The sequence below is a fragment of the Hyperolius riggenbachi genome, chromosome 5, assembly GCF_040937935.1.
Source record: "Hyperolius riggenbachi isolate aHypRig1 chromosome 5, aHypRig1.pri, whole genome shotgun sequence".
NCBI classification, from domain to species: Eukaryota; Metazoa; Chordata; class Amphibia; order Anura; family Hyperoliidae; genus Hyperolius; species Hyperolius riggenbachi.
Window position 1 is genome coordinate 74,282,279 of NC_090650.1, and position 17,824 is coordinate 74,300,102.

A 17,824-nucleotide genomic window follows, 5' to 3' on the forward strand; every position below is an offset into this window, starting at 1 on the left:
TATAAGAACAAACCGTAAATGAAGATTATTCACAATAATATAGAATTATAACAATTAAACATATATTATTGTTTTTTTCATAAACGTAATTATCAGTTTAACTTTAGAAACAGGGAAGATAAACGTTTTCACAATTTCCGACTTCATAAACATTATTTAATGATTTATAATTTTGTTAAACCTTATTTGTAAACGAAATATAGCACACTATTTTTATAAACCCTATTAATGATTAATTATTTCTTAGAGTTTACACCCCGCGCCCTTTTTGTCCGGGCGCCCTTTTTGTACGTACGCCCTCTTCCTCCCCCCAGCCACGAACAATACCACGGGAACGTGGAGCAGCAGAAGCCCCCTGTGATGGCTGCCGCGGTTGTTCTCCTTCCGCCGCCTCTTCTTCCTCCACAGAAACACCTTCCTCATCATCACCATTATCAGAGTCTGACTCCTCTCCTTACCCACACGACTCCTCTTCTTCCTCTTCCTCCTCCTCCCCCCTCTGTGCTGCCGTAGGTGTTGTGGAAACATTGGGTTCGTGTGTAAATGGCTCCCACGACTCCTGCTGCCATAACTCTTCTCGTTCACACTCCTCCACAGATGTATCCACCACTCTACGCACGGCACGCTCCAGGAAGTAGGCGTAGGGGATCAAGTCGCTGATGGTGCCCTCATCGCGACTCACCAGTTTGGTCACCTCCTCAAAGGGCTCCATGACCCTGCATGCATTTCGCATCAGTGTCCAGTTGTTGGGCCACAACATCCCCATCCTCCCAGATTGTGTCCTTGTACTGTAATTATACAGGTACTGGGTGACGGCTTTCTCCTGGTCTAGCAGGCGAGAGAACATCAGCAGGGTGGAATTCCAGCGAGTCGGGCTATCGCAAATCAGGCGTCTCACCAGCAAGTTGATTCTACGCTGAATGTCCGCAAAGCGTGCCATGGCCTTGTAAGAGCGCCTGAAATGCCCACACAACTTCCTGGCCTGCTTCAGGATGTCCTCTAAGCCTGGGTACTTGGACACAGATCTTTGCACGACCAGATTAAGCACATGTGCCATGCAGGGTATGTGTGTCAGCTTTCCAAAATTCAACGCAGCAATGAGATTGCTGCCGTTGTCACACACCACGTTGCCGATCTCAAGCTTGTGCGGGGTCAGCCATTGCTCCACCTGTTTGTTAAGAGCAGCCAGGTGAGCTGCTCCAGTGTGACTCTCCGATTTCAGGCAAGATATGTCTAACACTGCGTGACACCATCGTACCTGGCATGCAGCATAGGCCCTGGGGTGCTGGGGCTGTGTAGCTGGAGAGGAGATCACGGCACAAGCCAAGGAGGAGGAGGAGGAGGATGACGACAGTGAAGCGGTGATAGCAGGTGGAGAGGAGGTGGCTTGAGGCCTGCCTGCAAGCCGTGGAGGTGTGACAAGTCGGTCAGCTGCGCAGCCACGTACTCCCTGCTTGCTGCCATCGGTCACCAGGTTGACCCAATGGGCTGTGTATGTAATGTAGTGGCCCTGCCCGTGCTTGGCAGACCAGGCATCCGTGGTCAGGTGGACCCTTGACCCAACGCGTGTGCCAGAGATGACACCACTTGCCTCTCAACTGCATGGTAGAGTTTGGTTATGGCCTTTTGTGAAAAATAATTGCGGCCTGGTATCTTCCACTGGTGTACCAATGGCCACAAACTTACGGAAAGCCTCCGACTCCACCAGCTTGTATGGTAATAGCTGGCGAGCTAATAGTTCCGCCACGCCAGCTGTCAGATGCCGGGCAAGAGGGTGACTGGAGTGGCAGACATTTGCTTCTTGCGCTCAAATACTTCCTTCATGGACAGCTGGGTACTGCTGTGGGCAGAGGAGAAGGAACCGCTGAGGGGAAGAGGCGGTGTGGAGGAGGGTGGCTGTGAAGGTGCAAGGGAGAAAGTGGATGAAGATGATGCACCTGAAGGAGGAAGAGGAGAAGGAGGGTGGCTTGTCTTTTGAGGGGTGCTGCTTTTCCTCAGGTGTTCTTGCCATAGCTGTTTGTGCCTTTTCTCCAGGTGCCTTCTTAAGGCACTTGTCCCTACGTGAGTGTTGGCCTTTCCACGGCTCAATTTTTGCTGGCAGAGACAACAGATGGCTTTGCTCCAATCTGAGACACACACGTGAAAACATTTCCAAACCGCTGAGCCCCCCTGGGGTGATGGTGCTACGGGCTACGGTGGAATCAGCAGCTGACGTTGAAGGGCATGTTGGCTGGCTGGCCATAGCTGGCGATACATGGCGCTGGACACTGCCCCCAGCTGTTTCTGAGGACGAGCTCCTTCTGCTTCTATCATGGAGTCGTCTCCTCCTACTCCTCTCTGACTCCTCCTCTGAACTGTCCCCCTGGTCATCTCCTCTACCGGGAACATATGTGGTATCCGTATAATCGTCATCATAATCCTCCTGGCCAGCTGCGCTTTCCTCAGACACCTCCTCAACTGCACCAACTTCAGGTGGTTCATCATCCCCCTGTTCACACGTTACGTCCATACTATCGCCACCTAACTCAGACGTATGAGGTGGTGTACCTGCGCCTTCTTCTTGTTGTTGCAGTAGTGGCTGTGAATCAGTGATTTCACCACCACCACCAAATAACTCCTGCGAAGTGTCAAATGCAGCGGATGTGGTGCTTGTTGTAGCGCTGATGGCTGCGGGAGGTTTAGGTGTTCTGTGTTAAATACTCAAGCACCTCCTCACGATTTTGGGAAGTGATGGCACGTGCCTTCTTCTGAGCACTGTATTTTGGGCCAGGTCCACACAAAATCTCGGGGGGATGCTAGGTATATGCAGTGAGGTGGGTTCACTCAACACAACAGGTAGTTAGATGCAGTGAGCTGGGTTCACTGAACAGTAAAGGTACTTAGATGCAGTGAGCTGGGTTCACTGAACACAACAGGTAGTAAGATGCAGTGAGCTGGGTTCACTGAACAATAAAGGTACTTAGATGCAGTGAGGTGGGTTCACTCAACACAACAGGTAGTTAGATGCAGTGAGCTGGGTTCACTGAACAGTAAAGGTTAGATGCAGTGAGCTGGGTTCACGGAACACAACAGGTAGTAAGATGCAGTGAGCTGGGTTCACTGAACAATAAAGGCACTTAGATGCAGTGAGCTGGGTTCACTGAACACAACATGTAGTAAGATGCAGTGAGCTGGGTTCACTGAACAGTAAAGGTACTTAGATGCAGTGAGCTGGGTTTACGGAACACAACAGGTAGTAATATGCAGTGAGCTGGGTTCACTGAACAATAAAGGCACTTAGATGCAGTGAGCTGGGTTCACTGAACACAACAGGTAGTAAGATGCAGTGAGCTGGGTTCACTGAACAGTAAAGGTACTTAGATGCAGTGAGGTGGGTTCACTTAACACAACAGGTAGTTAGATGCAGTGAGCTGGGTTCACTGAACAGTAAAGGTGCTTAGATGCAGTGAGGTGGGTTCACTCAACACAACAGGTAGTTAGATGCAGTGAGCTGGGTTCACTGAACAGTAAAGGTACTTAGATGCAGTGAGCTGGGTTCACGGAACACAACAGGTAGTAAGATGCAGTGAGCTGGGTTCCCTGAACAATAAAGGCACTTAGATGCAGTGAGCTGGGTTCACTGAACACAACATGTAGTAAGATGCAGTGAGCTGGGTTCACTGAACAGTAAAGGTACTTAGATGCAGTGAGCTGGGTTCACTGAACACAACAGGTAGTAAGATGCAGTGAGATGGGTTCACTGAACAATAAAGGCACTTAGATGCAGTAAGCTGGGTTCAAACAACACAACAGGTAGTAAGATGCAGTGAGCTGGGTTCACTGAACAATAAAGGTACTTAGATGCAGTGAGGTGGGTTCACTCAACACAACAGGTAGCTATATGCAGTGAGCTGGGTTCACTGAACAGTAAAGGTACTTAGATGCAGTGAGCTGGGTTTACGGAACACAGCAGGTAGTAATATGCAGTGAGCTGGGTTCACTGAACAATAAAGGCACTTAGATGCAGTGAGCTGGGTTCACTGAACACAACAGGTAGTAAGATGCAGTGAGCTGGGTTCACTGAACAGTAAAGGTACTTAGATGCAGTGAGGTGGGTTCACTCAACACAACAGGTAGTTAGATGCAGTGAGCTGGGTTCACTGAACAGTAAAGGTGCTTAGATGCAGTGAGCTGAGTTCACTCAACACAACAGGTAGTAAGATGCAGTGAGCTGGGTTCACTGAACAGTAAAGGTACTTAGATGCAGTGAGCTGGGTTCACTGAACACAACAGGTAGTAAGATGCAGTGAGCTGGGTTCACTGAACAATAAAGGCACTTAGATGCAGTGAGCTGGGTTCACTGAACACAACAGGTAGTAAGGTGCAGTGAGCTGGGTTCACTGAACAGTAAAGGTACTTAGATGCAGTGAGGTGGGTTCACGGAACACAACAGGTAGTAAGATGCAGTGAGCTGGGTTCACTGAACAATAAAGGCACTTAGATGCAGTGAGCTGGGTTCACTGAACACAACATGTAGTAAGATGCAGTGAGCTGGGTTCACTGAACAGTAAAGGTACTTAGATGCAGTGAGCTGGGTTCACTGAACACAACAGGTAGTAAGATGCAGTGAGCTGGGTTCACTGAACAGTAAAGGTACTTAGATGCAGTGAGGTGGGTTCACTCAACACAACAGGTAGTAAGGTGCAGTGAGCTGGGTTCACTGAACAGTAAAGGTACTTAGATGCAGTGAGGTGGGTTCACGGAACACAACAGGTAGTAAGATGCAGTGAGCTGGGTTCACTGAACAATAAAGGCACTTAGATGCAGTGAGCTGGGTTCACTGAACACAACATGTAGTAAGATGCAGTGAGCTGGGTTCACTGAACAGTAAAGGTACTTAGATGCAGTGAGCTGGGTTCACGGAACACAACAGGTAGTAAGATGCAGTGAGCTGGGTTCACTGAACAATAAAGGCACTTAGATGCAGTGAGCTGGGTTCACTGAACACAACATGTAGTAAGATGCAGTGAGCTGGGTTCACTGAACAGTAAAGGTACTTAGATGCAGTGAGCTGGGTTCACTGAACACAACAGGTAGTAAGATGCAGTGAGCTGGGTTCACTGAACAATAAAGGCACTTAGATGCAGTGAGCTGTGTTCACTCAACACAACAGGTAGTTAGATGCAGTGAGCTGGGTTCACTGAACAGTAAAGGTACTTAGATGCAGTGAGCTGGGTTCACGGAACACAACAGGTAGTAAGATGCAGTGAGCTGGGTTCACTGAACAATAAAGGCACTTAGATGCAGTGAGCTGGGTTCACTGAACACAACATGTAGTAAGATGCAGTGAGCTGGGTTCACTGAACAAAAAAGGTACTTAGATGCAGTGAGCTGGGTTCACTGAACACAACAGGTAGTAAGATGCAGTGAGCTGGGTTCACTGAACAATAAAGGCACTTAGATGCAGTGAGCTGGGTTCAAACAACATAACAGGTAGTAAGATGCAGTGAGCTGGGTTCACTGAACAATAAAGGTACTTAGATGCAGTGAGGTGGGTTCACTCAACACAACAGGTAGCTATATGCAGTGAGCTGGGTTCACTGAACAGTAAAGGTACTTAGATGCAGTGAGCTGGGTTCACTGAACACAACAGGTAGTAAGATGCAGTGAGCTGGGTTCACTGAACAGTAAAGGTGCTTAGATGCAGTGAGCTGAGTTCACTCAACACAACAGGTAGTAAGATGCAGTGAGCTGGGTTCACTGAACAGTAAAGGTACTTAGATGCAGTGAGCTGGGTTCACTGAACACAACAGGTAGCTAGATGCAGTGAGCTGGGTTCACTGAACAATAAAGGCACTTAGATGCAGTGAGCTGGGTTCACTGAACACAACAGGTAGTAAGGTGCAGTGAGCTGGGTTCACTGAACAGTAAAGGTACTTAGATGCAGTGAGGTGGGTTCACTTAACACAACAGGTAGTTAGATGCAGTGAGCTGGGTTCACTGAACAGTAAAGGTGCTTAGATGCAGTGAGCTAAGTTCACTCAACACAACAGGTAGTAAGATGCAGTGAGCTGGGTTCACTGAACAGTAAAGGTACTTAGATGCAGTGAGCTGGGTTCACTGAACACAACAGGTAGTAAGATGCAGTGAGCTGGGTTCACTGAACAATAAAGGCACTTAGATGCAGTGAGCTGGGTTCACTGAACACAACAGGTAGTAAGGTGCAGTGAGCTGGGTTCACTGAACAGTAAAGGTACTTAGATGCAGTGAGGTGGGTTCACTCAACACAACAGGTAGTTAGATGCAGTGAGCTGGGTTCACTGAACAGTAAAGGTACTTAGATGCAGTGAGCTGGGTTCACTGAACACAACAGGTAGTAAGATGCAGTGAGCTGGGTTCACTGAACAGTAAAGGTACTTAGATGCAGTGAGCTGGGTTCACTGAACACAACAGGTAGTAAGATGCAATGAGCTGTGTTCACTGAGCAATAAAGGCACTTAGATGCAGTGAGCTGGGTTCACTGAACACAACAGGTAGGAAGATGCAGTGAGCTGGGTTCACTGAACAGTAAAGGTACTTAGATGCAGTGAGGTGGGTTCACTGAACACAACAGGTAGTTGGATGCAGTGAGCTGGGTTCACTGAACAATAAAGGTACTTAGATGCAGTGAGGTGGGTTCACTCAACACAACAGGTATTTAGATGCAGTGAGGTGGGGGTAACTCAACACAACAGGTAGTTGGATGCAGTGAGCTGGGTTCAATGAACAATAAAGGTACTTAGATGCAGTGAGGTGGGTTCACTCAACACAACAGGTATTTAGATGCAGTGAGGTGGGGGTAACTCAACACAACAGGTATTAAGATGCAGTGAGCTGGGTTCACTGAACACAACAGGTAGTAAGATGCAGTGAGCTGGGTTCACTGAACAGTAAAGGTACTTAGATGCAGTGAACTGGGTTCACTGAACACAACAGGTAGTAAGATGCAGTGAGCTGGGTTCACTGAACAGTAAAGGTACTTAGATGCAGTGAGGTGGGTTCACTCAACACAACAGGTAGTTAGATGCAGTGAGCTGGGTTCACTGAACAATAAAGGTACTTAGATGCAGTGAGGTGGGTTCACTCAACACAACAGGTAGTTGGATGCAGTGAGCTGGGTTCACTGAACAATAAAGGTACTTAGATGCAGTGAGGTGGGTTCACTGAACACAACAGGTAGTAAGATGCAGTGAGCCGGGTTCACTGAACAATAAAGGTACTTAGATGCAGTGAGGTGGGTTTACTCAACACAACAGGTAGTTAGATGCAGTGAGCCGGGTTCACTGAACAATAAAGGTACTTAGATGCAGTGAGGTGGGTTCACTCAACACAACAGGTAGTAAGATGCAGTGAGCTGGATTCACTCAACACAAAGCTAGGTATATGCAGTGATGAGGTGGGTTAAGTAAACACAACATGTACTGGGTATATGCAGTACTGGGTAGTACAATGTGCAGCTCGCTGTCACACACACAGGTAGTCCGTCACTGAATGTGCTGGGCTGCTGGCAGTGGCACACACACTATCAATTAGCAAGGCTGTGCATGCAACAAAAGTGTCAGTTTGACACACAGTAAAAAAAAAAAAGTATAGGATGAGCTCTGAAAAGAGCTATTGAGGGGTGCTGTAAAAGCAATAATAATAAGCCAGGAGCAAGCTAAGCAGCCAAGAACCTAACAAATCTGTCCCTAGAAGAACAAGTCTGCAGCAGCTGTCCCTACTCTGTCTCTAGCAGGCACACGAGTGAGGCTAATGGCCGCCGCAGCCTGCCTTATATAAGGGGGGTGGGGCTCCAGGGCTTAGTGTAGCCTGAATGGCTACAATGTGCCTGCTGACTGTGATGCAGAGGGTCAAAGTTGACCCTCATTGTGAATTATGGGGTGAATCGAACTTCTGCAAAAGTTCGCCTGGTGCAGGCGAACGCGAACCCCCAAAGTTCGCCTGGAACCGTTCGCTACACCTCTACCCTCCAGCCCCATAAGCACGTGCGGGTTCCTCGCTGTCCTTCCGCGGTGTGCTGTTCAGCAATCAGCCCCGGTAACTGGTTCAGTCGTGGCAGACGAGGTCTTCTGCGCAGTTACAGTGGCTCATTACCGCTGAATGGAGGCACGCGGGAGGACGGCGAGGGACTCAAACGTGCTTATGGGGCTGTAGGAATCCCCGGGTAAGTAAAAAAATCTGTTATGTGCCGTCTCTGGTTTCCTTTAAAGCAGTGCAGTTGTCGTCCGAATTTTGGGTACCTGATAGTGGCATAGCTATGAGCCACAGTGCAAGTTTTACGTTAGGCCCCCACAAGCACTCTATACATAATTGATACGTCACACTAAAACCTGCCAAAGACAACCAGTGTCAGAGGTGCAAGAAGGGGATGGGGAACAGTTTGTTAATGAATACAACTCAAAGTATATATAGAAGTGATTATTACCAGCACAGGACCAATAAAGAGCTAATACTGCAGTTTAGTGTTGGGCGAACAGTGTTCGGGTTCTGCAGAACATCACCCTGTTCGGGTGATGTTCGAGTTCGGCCGAACACCTGGTGGTGTTCGGCCAAACTGTTCGGGTTCGCCCGAACTGCTGAATGCCCGGCCGAACAGGGCCCCCCTATGGGGTCGCAGGCATGAGGGGGGAGCATGCCCCGATCGCAGGGGGGGGGGTGTCAGAAATTCCCCCCACCCCCTCCGCTAGCGCTCCCCCCTCTGCCCGCTTCCCCATACAAAAGTTTGACGAAAGTAAAATAGTACCGGTGGTGGTGGCTGGCTGCTGCAATGGCTGGCTGGCACTATGAAGTGACTGAGGAGGAGGAGTCGGAGTAGGACGCGTTGAGGGAGTCCGGGCAGCGGGCGGTTCAGCGGTAGTACCCTTGTGGTACTTCCGCCCTTTCTCTGATCTCACGTCCTCTGCGTGATGACGCATACGAGGGTACGCGTGATGCGTACCCTCGTATGCAGAGGACGTGAGGTCAGAGAAAGGGCGGAAGTACCACAAGGGTACTACCGCTGAACCGCCCGCTGCCCGGCCTCCCTCAACGCGTGATGTTCCCCCATAGGGCCCCCAAAAGTGGGATGTTCGGGGAGTTCGGGGTTCGGCCGAACATGCCGAACATCGCGGCCATGTTCGGCGAACCTTCCCGAACCCGAACATCCAGGTGTTCGCCCAACACTACTGCAGTTGAGGGAGGGCTCCTCTGGCCCAGGAGCAGTCGCAACCTCTGCACCTCCTATTGCTACGCCACTGGTACCTGGAGTCGGTGGTTTCATAAACTGAGGAGTCGGATGATTTTTGTACCAACCCCACAGCCCTGGTTTAAAGGAAACCTGAGATGTCAATTAGTGTTGTATTTATACTTAACCTGGTGTTTCCACCAGCCCCATGAGGTGCATGGGCTCCCTCGCCATCTCTTCATCTCTATTGTTATTCTCGCCAGTAGTCTGGCCATTCACTTTCAGGCAAGCTCTTCTGCGCATGCACAGCAGCTAGCACACTCCTGTTGCAGCAGAAAGCATTCGGTGTCGCCACAGGTGTACATCACTGCACAGAAAAGCATGGCTGGCAGTGACTGCCCAGATTAACGGCAGGGATAACGAGAGAATGGAGCGGCCATGGAGACCATAAATGAGCCCATGCACTTCATAGGGTTGGAGGAAGCCCCAAGTTACGTATAAAAACACTACTAATTAACAAAGTTAAATAGTGTTGCGCCAACACCAGTAACCTGCTAGTGCTGTTAAAAGGGTCCCACTTCCTCGTATTGATTAAAAAATGAATATAGTAACAGACTGTGCTAATGAAAAATCTTTATTAATAAATTATTAATTAATCAGGGAGGATCTCCCTCTAGAGGGAGATCCTCCCTGATTAATTAATCATTTATTAATAAAGATTTTTCATTAGCGCAGTCTGTTACTATATTCATTTACTACTAATTAACATGTCGCCCACTCACTGCTACTACCTACCTGGCCACCCAGGGCATCTATCGAAAAAAAGAGCAAGGAGAAATTTGGATGCCCAGTAATGCCAATAGTAAAATATTGGTATTTAATGGCATCATTTTGCCATTAAAATGTAACATATTGGAGTTAAATAGAAATATTTTACTATGGCTAAAGGTGCCTATAAAACGGTGCAATAAAAAAAAAATCTGTATATTCAATCTAACGTAAAAGTCGAACAAAAGGATCTATTTGAAATGGATCTATTTGAAAAAAGTTAAAAAAAAATTGTACCATGTATGGGCACCATAAGCCTAATCTCACACAGAACCCTCCCTCTAATGCCTAACCACCCCCCACTCAAACTACCTACATGATGCCTAACCCCAACCTTGCACAAACTACCTACCTGATGTCTAAACCCCCCACCCCTGAAAACTACCTGCCTGAAGTCTAACCCCACCCCCCTCCCCCCACACAGACTACCTGCCACCTAACGCTAAATAGAGTTGGGCCGAACCTCCGATTTTAGGTTCGCGAATCGGGTTCGCGAACTTCCGCGGAAGGTTCGGTTCGCGTTAAAGTTTGCGAACCGCAATAGACTTCAATGGGGATGCGAACTTTGAAAAAAAAATTTATGCTGGCCACAAAAGTGATGGAAAAGATGTTTCAAGGGGTCTAACACCTGGATGGGGGCATGGCGGAGTGGGATACACGCCAAAAGTCCCCGGGAAAAATCTGGATTTGATGCAAAGCAGCGTTTTAAGGGCAGAAATCATATTGAATGCTAAATGACAGGCCTAAAGTGCTTTAAAACATCTTGCATGTGTATACATCAATCAGGTAGTGTAATTAAGGTACTGCTTCACACTGACACACCAAACTGTTCACTGAACAGAACAGGTATGCAGTGGCGGGTTCACTGAACAGAACAGGTATGCAGTGGCGGGTTCACTGAACATAACAGGTATACAGTGGCGGGTTCACTGAACAGAACAGGTATGCAGTGGCGGGTTCACTGAACAGAGCAGGTATACAGTGGCGGGTTCACTGAACAGAGCAGGTATGCAGTGGCGGGTTTACTGAACAGAACAGGTATGCAGTGGTGGGTTCACTGAACAGAACAGGTATACAGTGGCGGGTTCACTGAACAGAACAGGTATGCAGTGGCGGGTTCACTGAACAGAACAGGTATGCAGTGGCGGGTTCACTGAACAGGTATACAGTGGCGGGTTCACTGAACAGAACAGGTATGCAGTGGTGGGTTCACAGAACAGGTATGCAGTGGTGGGTTCACAGAACAGGTATGCAGTGGTGGGTTCACAGTACAGGTATGCAGTGGTGGGTTCACAGAACAGGTATGCAGTGGTAGGTTCACAGTACAGGTATGCAGTGGTGGGTTCACAGAACAGGTATGCAGTGGTGGGTTCACAGAACAGGTATGCAGTGGTGGGTTCACAGTACAGGTATGCAGTGGTGGGTTCACAGAACAGGTATGCAGTGGTGGGTTCACAGTACAGGTATGCAGTGGTGGGTTCACAGAACAGGTATGCAGTGGTGGGTTCACAGAACAGGTATGCAGCCAGGAACAAGCTAAGCCTAACTAATCTTTCCCTATGAGAGAGAGTGTGCAGCAGCTCGCCCTACTCTCACTAATGCAGGCAGGCAGTGGCACACGAGTGACCGTAATGGTCGCCGCTGCCTGCCTTTTAGTAGGGGGGAGTGGCTCCAGAGGCTAGTGTAGCCTAATTGGCTACACTGTGCCTGCTGACTGTGATGTAGAGGGTCAAAGTTGACTCTCCATGCATTATGGGGCGAACCGAACTTCCGCAAAGGTTCGCCTGCGGGACGCGAACGCGAACCACGGAAGTTCGCATGGAACCGTTCGCAGGCGAACCGTTCGGCCCAACTCTAACGCTAAACCCCTCCTCACAAACTTCCTTTGTGATGACTAACAGCACTCCCTTCCCACACACACAAACTACATACCTGATGCCTAACCCCCTTTCTCCACACAATCTACCTGTGTCTGATGCCTAACCTTAAACACCCCCCCCCCACACACACACACACACACACACTACCTACCTGATGCCTCACCCCCCTCCTGCCCACCCATACTAACTACCAGTCTGACACCTAACACCACCCCCCTCCCACTACCTGCTTGATGCTGAACTGCCTGCCAGTGCCCCCCCCACCTGCTGCCAATCACATATCACACAAAAAGTTCCTTCTGGCCAGGGTCAGAATTGCATTATGTGGGGACAGGGGACTGGGGGTGATTATCAGAGGGCTCAGGGCAGAGCAAACATTTGGCAATAAAGTGAATTAGTGACAAGAACAAGTACAAAAACCTCCTCTGGTGAGTGGCGACCTGAACCCGACTTCCTCTCCTCCTCAGCTTAGCTAGGTAGGTAGGTACTAGGTGGCGTCTCCCTCTCCCAGCCAGCTAGAACTACGATCCCTCCGATTCTCCAGCCAGCCAGCCCCGGCCCCAGCAGAAGGCTCACCGCTCACTATGACAGGCAGCAGGCACAGGTTGCCTCTCAGCAGATGAGTGTCGTGAGCTGAGCAGGACGGCAATGGCTCCAGGCAGGGGGCGGAGTCAAGTTCACCAGACGAGTCATGACTAGCGTGAATAGCACGCTGCCTGCAGTGTACGCAGGTGACCCAGCCACGCACCAGGTCACGCCACAGCCGCCTCAGCTCTCCTGATTGGATGCTTCAATTAGGAGGGGAAGATGGAGGCAGACCGGCTGGCGGAGCGCGTGCATTTTCATTCATCAGCCTCCAGCCGGCCCGTATCTGTCTGACTCTGTTACGCGGTGGGCTGGGCAGGGGGCTGGCTTAGTGGATTTTGAGATTTAAAGTGTGCGCACAGCTCAGTACTGAGTCACTCACCAAATAGCTTGAATAGCACGCTGCCTGCACACCTGTCCTGCCGGCCCTAATTATTTAAGATTCGGGTGGCCCGGGGGGCAATTGCCCCCCGTCCCCCCCGCCCCAGTCCGCGCCTGGGGGGAGCACATCTGTATCCAACACCCACTGTCTGGGGGGTGGGGGGTTTGAAAGCACCTCTGTGCCCTGTCTAGGGGTGCACCACTGGGCCCAGCACCTACTGTCTGTGGGGGGAGAAGAACTTCTGTGCCCAGCATTACAGTGCCTGAGTGTCCAACCTCTGATTGGCCTCCAGGTGCCTGCGTGCCCCGCCTCCTGCCCACATCTGATTAGCCTCCAGGTGCCTGCATGCCCCGCCTCCTGCCCACCTCTGATCAGCCTCCAGGTTCCTGCGTGCCCAGCCTCCCACCCACCTCTGATGAGCCTCCAGGTGTCTGCGTGCCCAGCCTCCCGCCCACCTCTCATCAGTCTCCAGGTGCCTGCGTGACCAGCCTCCCGCCCACCTCTCATCAGCCTCCAGGTGTCTGCGTGCCTGCTTCCCACCCACCTCTCATCAGCCTCCAGGTGTCTGCATGCCCCACTTCCGCCCACCTCTTATCAGCCTCCAGGTGCCTGCGTGCCCACCTCCCACCCACCTCTCATCAGCCTCCAGGTGTCTGCATGTCCCGCTTCCCACCCACCTCTCATCAGCCTCCAGGTGCCTGCATGCCCCGCTTCCGCCCACCTCTCATCAGCCTCCAGGTGCCTACGTGCCCGCCTCCCACCCACCTCTGATCAGCCTCCAGGTGTCTGCATGCCCCGTTTCCACCCACCTCTCATCAGCCTCCAGGTGCCTGCGTGTCCACCTCCCACCCACCTCTCATCAGCCTCCAAGTGCCTGCGTGCCCACCTCCCACCCACCTCTGATCAGCCTCCAGGTGCCTGCATGCCCCGCTTCCGCCCACCTCTCATCAGCCTCCAGGTGCCTACGTGCCCGCTTCCCACCCACCTCTGATCAGCCTCCAGGTGCCTGCGTGCCCAGCCTCCCACCCACCTCTGATCAGTATCCAGGTGCCTGCGTGCCCACCTCCCACCCATCTCTCATCAGCCTCCAGGTGCCTGCGTGCCCAGCCTCCCACCCACCTCTCATCAGTCTCCAGGTGCCTGCGTGACCAGCCTCCCGCCCACCTCTCATCAGTCTCCAGGTGCCTGCGTGCCCAGCCTCCTGCCCACCTCTCATCAGCCTCCAGGTGCCTGCGTGCCCAGCCTCCTGCCCACCTCTTGATCAGCCTCCAGGTGCCTGCGTGTCCTGCCTCCCACCCACCTCCGATCCTCCTCTAACAGGCTCCTGCTCACATAATCCTAGACCGCACAGATTGGCTCTGCCCCCAGCTCCACCCCCAGCATGCTGCTTGTATGTGTATTTAACACAGACACTGCAGCAGGGGTGAGCTCCGGATGAATTCCGAATGGGTTTCATTTGGAATTTATCCTGATAATTAATGCACCTGAGCGGGCGGGTGAGCAGGGGTTAACTTACCCAGCGGCTCTCTTTAAGGTGTCCCAATTCGCGGTCATATGACTACCAGGCTTCCTCCTTCAACTCAGAAGGAGGAAGCAGTGGTAGTGGCAGCAAATTCAAACGCAGCTTGGGACTGCCGCGGGACGCATTAGAGAAGACAGTTGCTGGGTAAATTAACCCCCGGTCACCCGCCTGCTGCTCGGGTGCATTATCAGGATGAATTCCAAATGAAACTCATTCAAAATTCATCTCGAGCTCACCCCTGGCAGCCAGGCCATGATGGGGACAGAGGAAACAAGAAGGTGGGGTGCTCTCCCACTGTCACCCACCCCACTCCCATTGTCATCCACCCAGTGTCACCCTCTCCACCTGGTATTACCCTACCCACCCAGTGTCACCCTCCCCTCCCCAGCTTCACCCTTCCCCACCCACTGGCACTCTCCTCACCCAGTGTCACCCTTCCCCACACCCAGTGGCACCCTCCCAGAAGTACCCAGTGTCACCCTCTCACCCCACTCAGCAGCTCCACCCCACCAGCACCCAGTGTTTGAAGTAACATTTGATGCATTTCATATATGTATGGTAATGTATGTGTATTTCACATGTGCCAGAGGAACAGTTTGCTGCATTTTATGTGTGGGAGGTAACGTTTACTGCATTTTAATGTGTGGAAGTTAAAGGGGTTCTGTGGTAGTCTGTGTAAACAAAAGGTGTCGCTTACCTGGAGCTTCTAACGCCCCCCTGCAATTATCCTGTCCTGTGCCATCACTGAAGTATCCTCCGTTCCCTGCTGCGGCGTGGAACGGAGGATTCTTCAGTGACGGCGCGGGACCTGGTAACTGCAGGGGGCTATTAGAAGCCCCAGGTAAGTGACACTTTTTTGTTTTTACAGACCACCACAGAACCCCTTTAACTCCCAAAGGTTTGCCACCTTTTCCATTTGCTACATTTTATGTGTCGGAAGTAAAATTTGCCTGATTGTATGTGTTGGCAGTAACGGTTGTGGCATTTCATGTGTCGGAGGTGATGGTTGCTGTATTTATTATTTGTTATTTTGGGGCTATAGTTGCAGCATTTGACATTTTGGGGGCTCATGATTGCTAAATGGTATGCTAATAAATAACATGAAACAGTTTTGTGGCTCTAGGAGCGAAAAATGTCTATTTTCTTACATGTCATGTCTGTTTTTATAGTATTTAGGGTTTTATTTTTCCTTCAAGGAGCAGAGCAACCGCTGCTAGGTTCATGCAGATTTGGCTCCTCTCAGGCAGAGATCACACTTGCCACCGCATTTTCCGTGCAAAAATATATTGCTGCTTTACACTGCTTTTGATACACTTGCACACGAGGAAGCAGAGCATTTGGGCTGGGACTGCCGTGAACGGGCCTCTAGATTGTATTTCCCCCCCAGGCCAAAAGGTCCCAGTCCTCCCCTGGCCACAGCTCTCCTGAAAATGAATAAAAGGTCATAAAATATAAATGCTACTATGAAAATACTATTGGCCTTTTCACGTCTCCCGTGGTCTGTTGCATCGCACAAAGACGCAAGACCAAGAAGAAGTCATAGTCCAATGACCCATCATGCTGGACATGGTGTTGCACGGTGCGGCGGGTCCTGTCGTGATGATGCAAGAGTAACTGTGCACATGATGAGCATTTCACCTGGAAGTGAGACATGCAATTACGATTATGCAAAATTTGAGTTCAACACTGATTAACACTGTGCTAGCGTATATGGTCAGTATAAAGAAGTCTGGTGCACAGTCCATGGACTGATGACAATGCATTTTCAATGCTCAGTAAGATATGTAGCGTTACATTGCCCTGCAACACACATTACTGTTATGAATAAGTGATGTAATACCTAGACCCTTATTCAATTAACATTTCACCAGAGTTTTCTCACAGGAGATATCTTTATTCCCTATCAAACAAACAAACAAACAAACAAACAAACAAACAAAAACCTGTATAAGCTGAGGGCAAGCAAGGAAATACTCAGTACTTCTTAATCTACTTTTTTAAAACATTTTATTGTCAAAAGTATGAAATACATTCAACAGTACACTCAAGCAATGTATAGTGAGCATAAGTACTTTACAACATGGCGGTGTAGACAAATATTCTAAAATAATGACAAGAGGTACAGGAATTCCAAATAGCGTGGTCAGACAGGCTAGGATCGGTAACAGGCAGGCAGAGACAGTACAAAATCGGCAGGCAAGAGGGTAGTGATATACAGGCAGAGTCAGCAACAGAATCAGATGGGCAGAAGTACAGAATCGATAAGCAAGAGCAAAGGTCAGAGAAGAGCCAGAGTCATACACAGAATATCAAGGAATAAACAATAGTACAATAATCCTAGTCTTGTGTGAAATCCCTGGTTTCCTCCCAGATCAAAGCACACCGGATACTGTCTAAGGTCTGAGCGCTCACACAAAGTATTCGCAACAGCAGACAGGTTACGAGTGATTCCCGAAGGCTTAAGAAGCAGAGGAGAACCCACGGGCGAGCCCACTCCGATCAGCCAATCAGGAACGCCATGAGTCTCCTCTGATATCAGCCGACTGGCCGGTCAGCTGACGCGCCTCCTCCCAGCATAAAGGTCCTGTCTGTGCGCGCGCCCGCGCGATACAGCAACCCTATGAGCAACTGACAATCCCATCCTCGGCGTGCTACACGCCAGAGGAACGGGTGAAGCACCCACCGCGGAATCCGAGGCAGCTGCCGAAGTACCATGAGTGCCCGCAGCTGCATCTTCCAGGGATCTTACAGTAACCCCCCCCCCCTTGAGGCGTGGACTCCGGACACGGTCCACCTGGTCTCTCAGGATGCAATTTATGAAACTTTTCCTTAAGTTCCTCTGGCCCAGCACCCAAGATCTCTCTTCAGACCAATACCCCCTCCAGTGAACCAGGTATTGTATAGAGTTACGTACCACCTGAGAATCCAAAATCTGCTCTATCTTATACTCGGGTTCCCCATCAATCACCACAGGGGGGGGGGGAATCCACATGTACCGCAAGCTTCAATAGGGACACATGGAATGACTTGACACCTCTCATACTGGATGAAAGTGAAACGACATATGTGACATTATTAATCTTTTTGGACATGGAATATGGACCTATAAATCTGGGGCCCAGTTTTGCAGAGGGCTGTTTCAAAGCCAAATGTCGAGTAGATACCCACACCATGTCACCTGGCATAAACTCCCACTCTACAGACCGTCTCCTATCTGCCTGTTTTTTCTGGGTCAAGAAGGTCTTCTCTAGATTCCTTTTGACCATACTTCAGATCTCCTTCAATGTTCCCTGCCACTCTTCTAGAGCTGGGAAAGGAGACGACACCACAGGCAGTGGAGAGAATTTAGGTGATCTCCCCGTAACAACCTGGAACGGGGAGAAACCCGAGGAGGCACTCTTCAAATTATTATGCGCAAATTCTGCGAAAGGTAGAAACTTTACCCA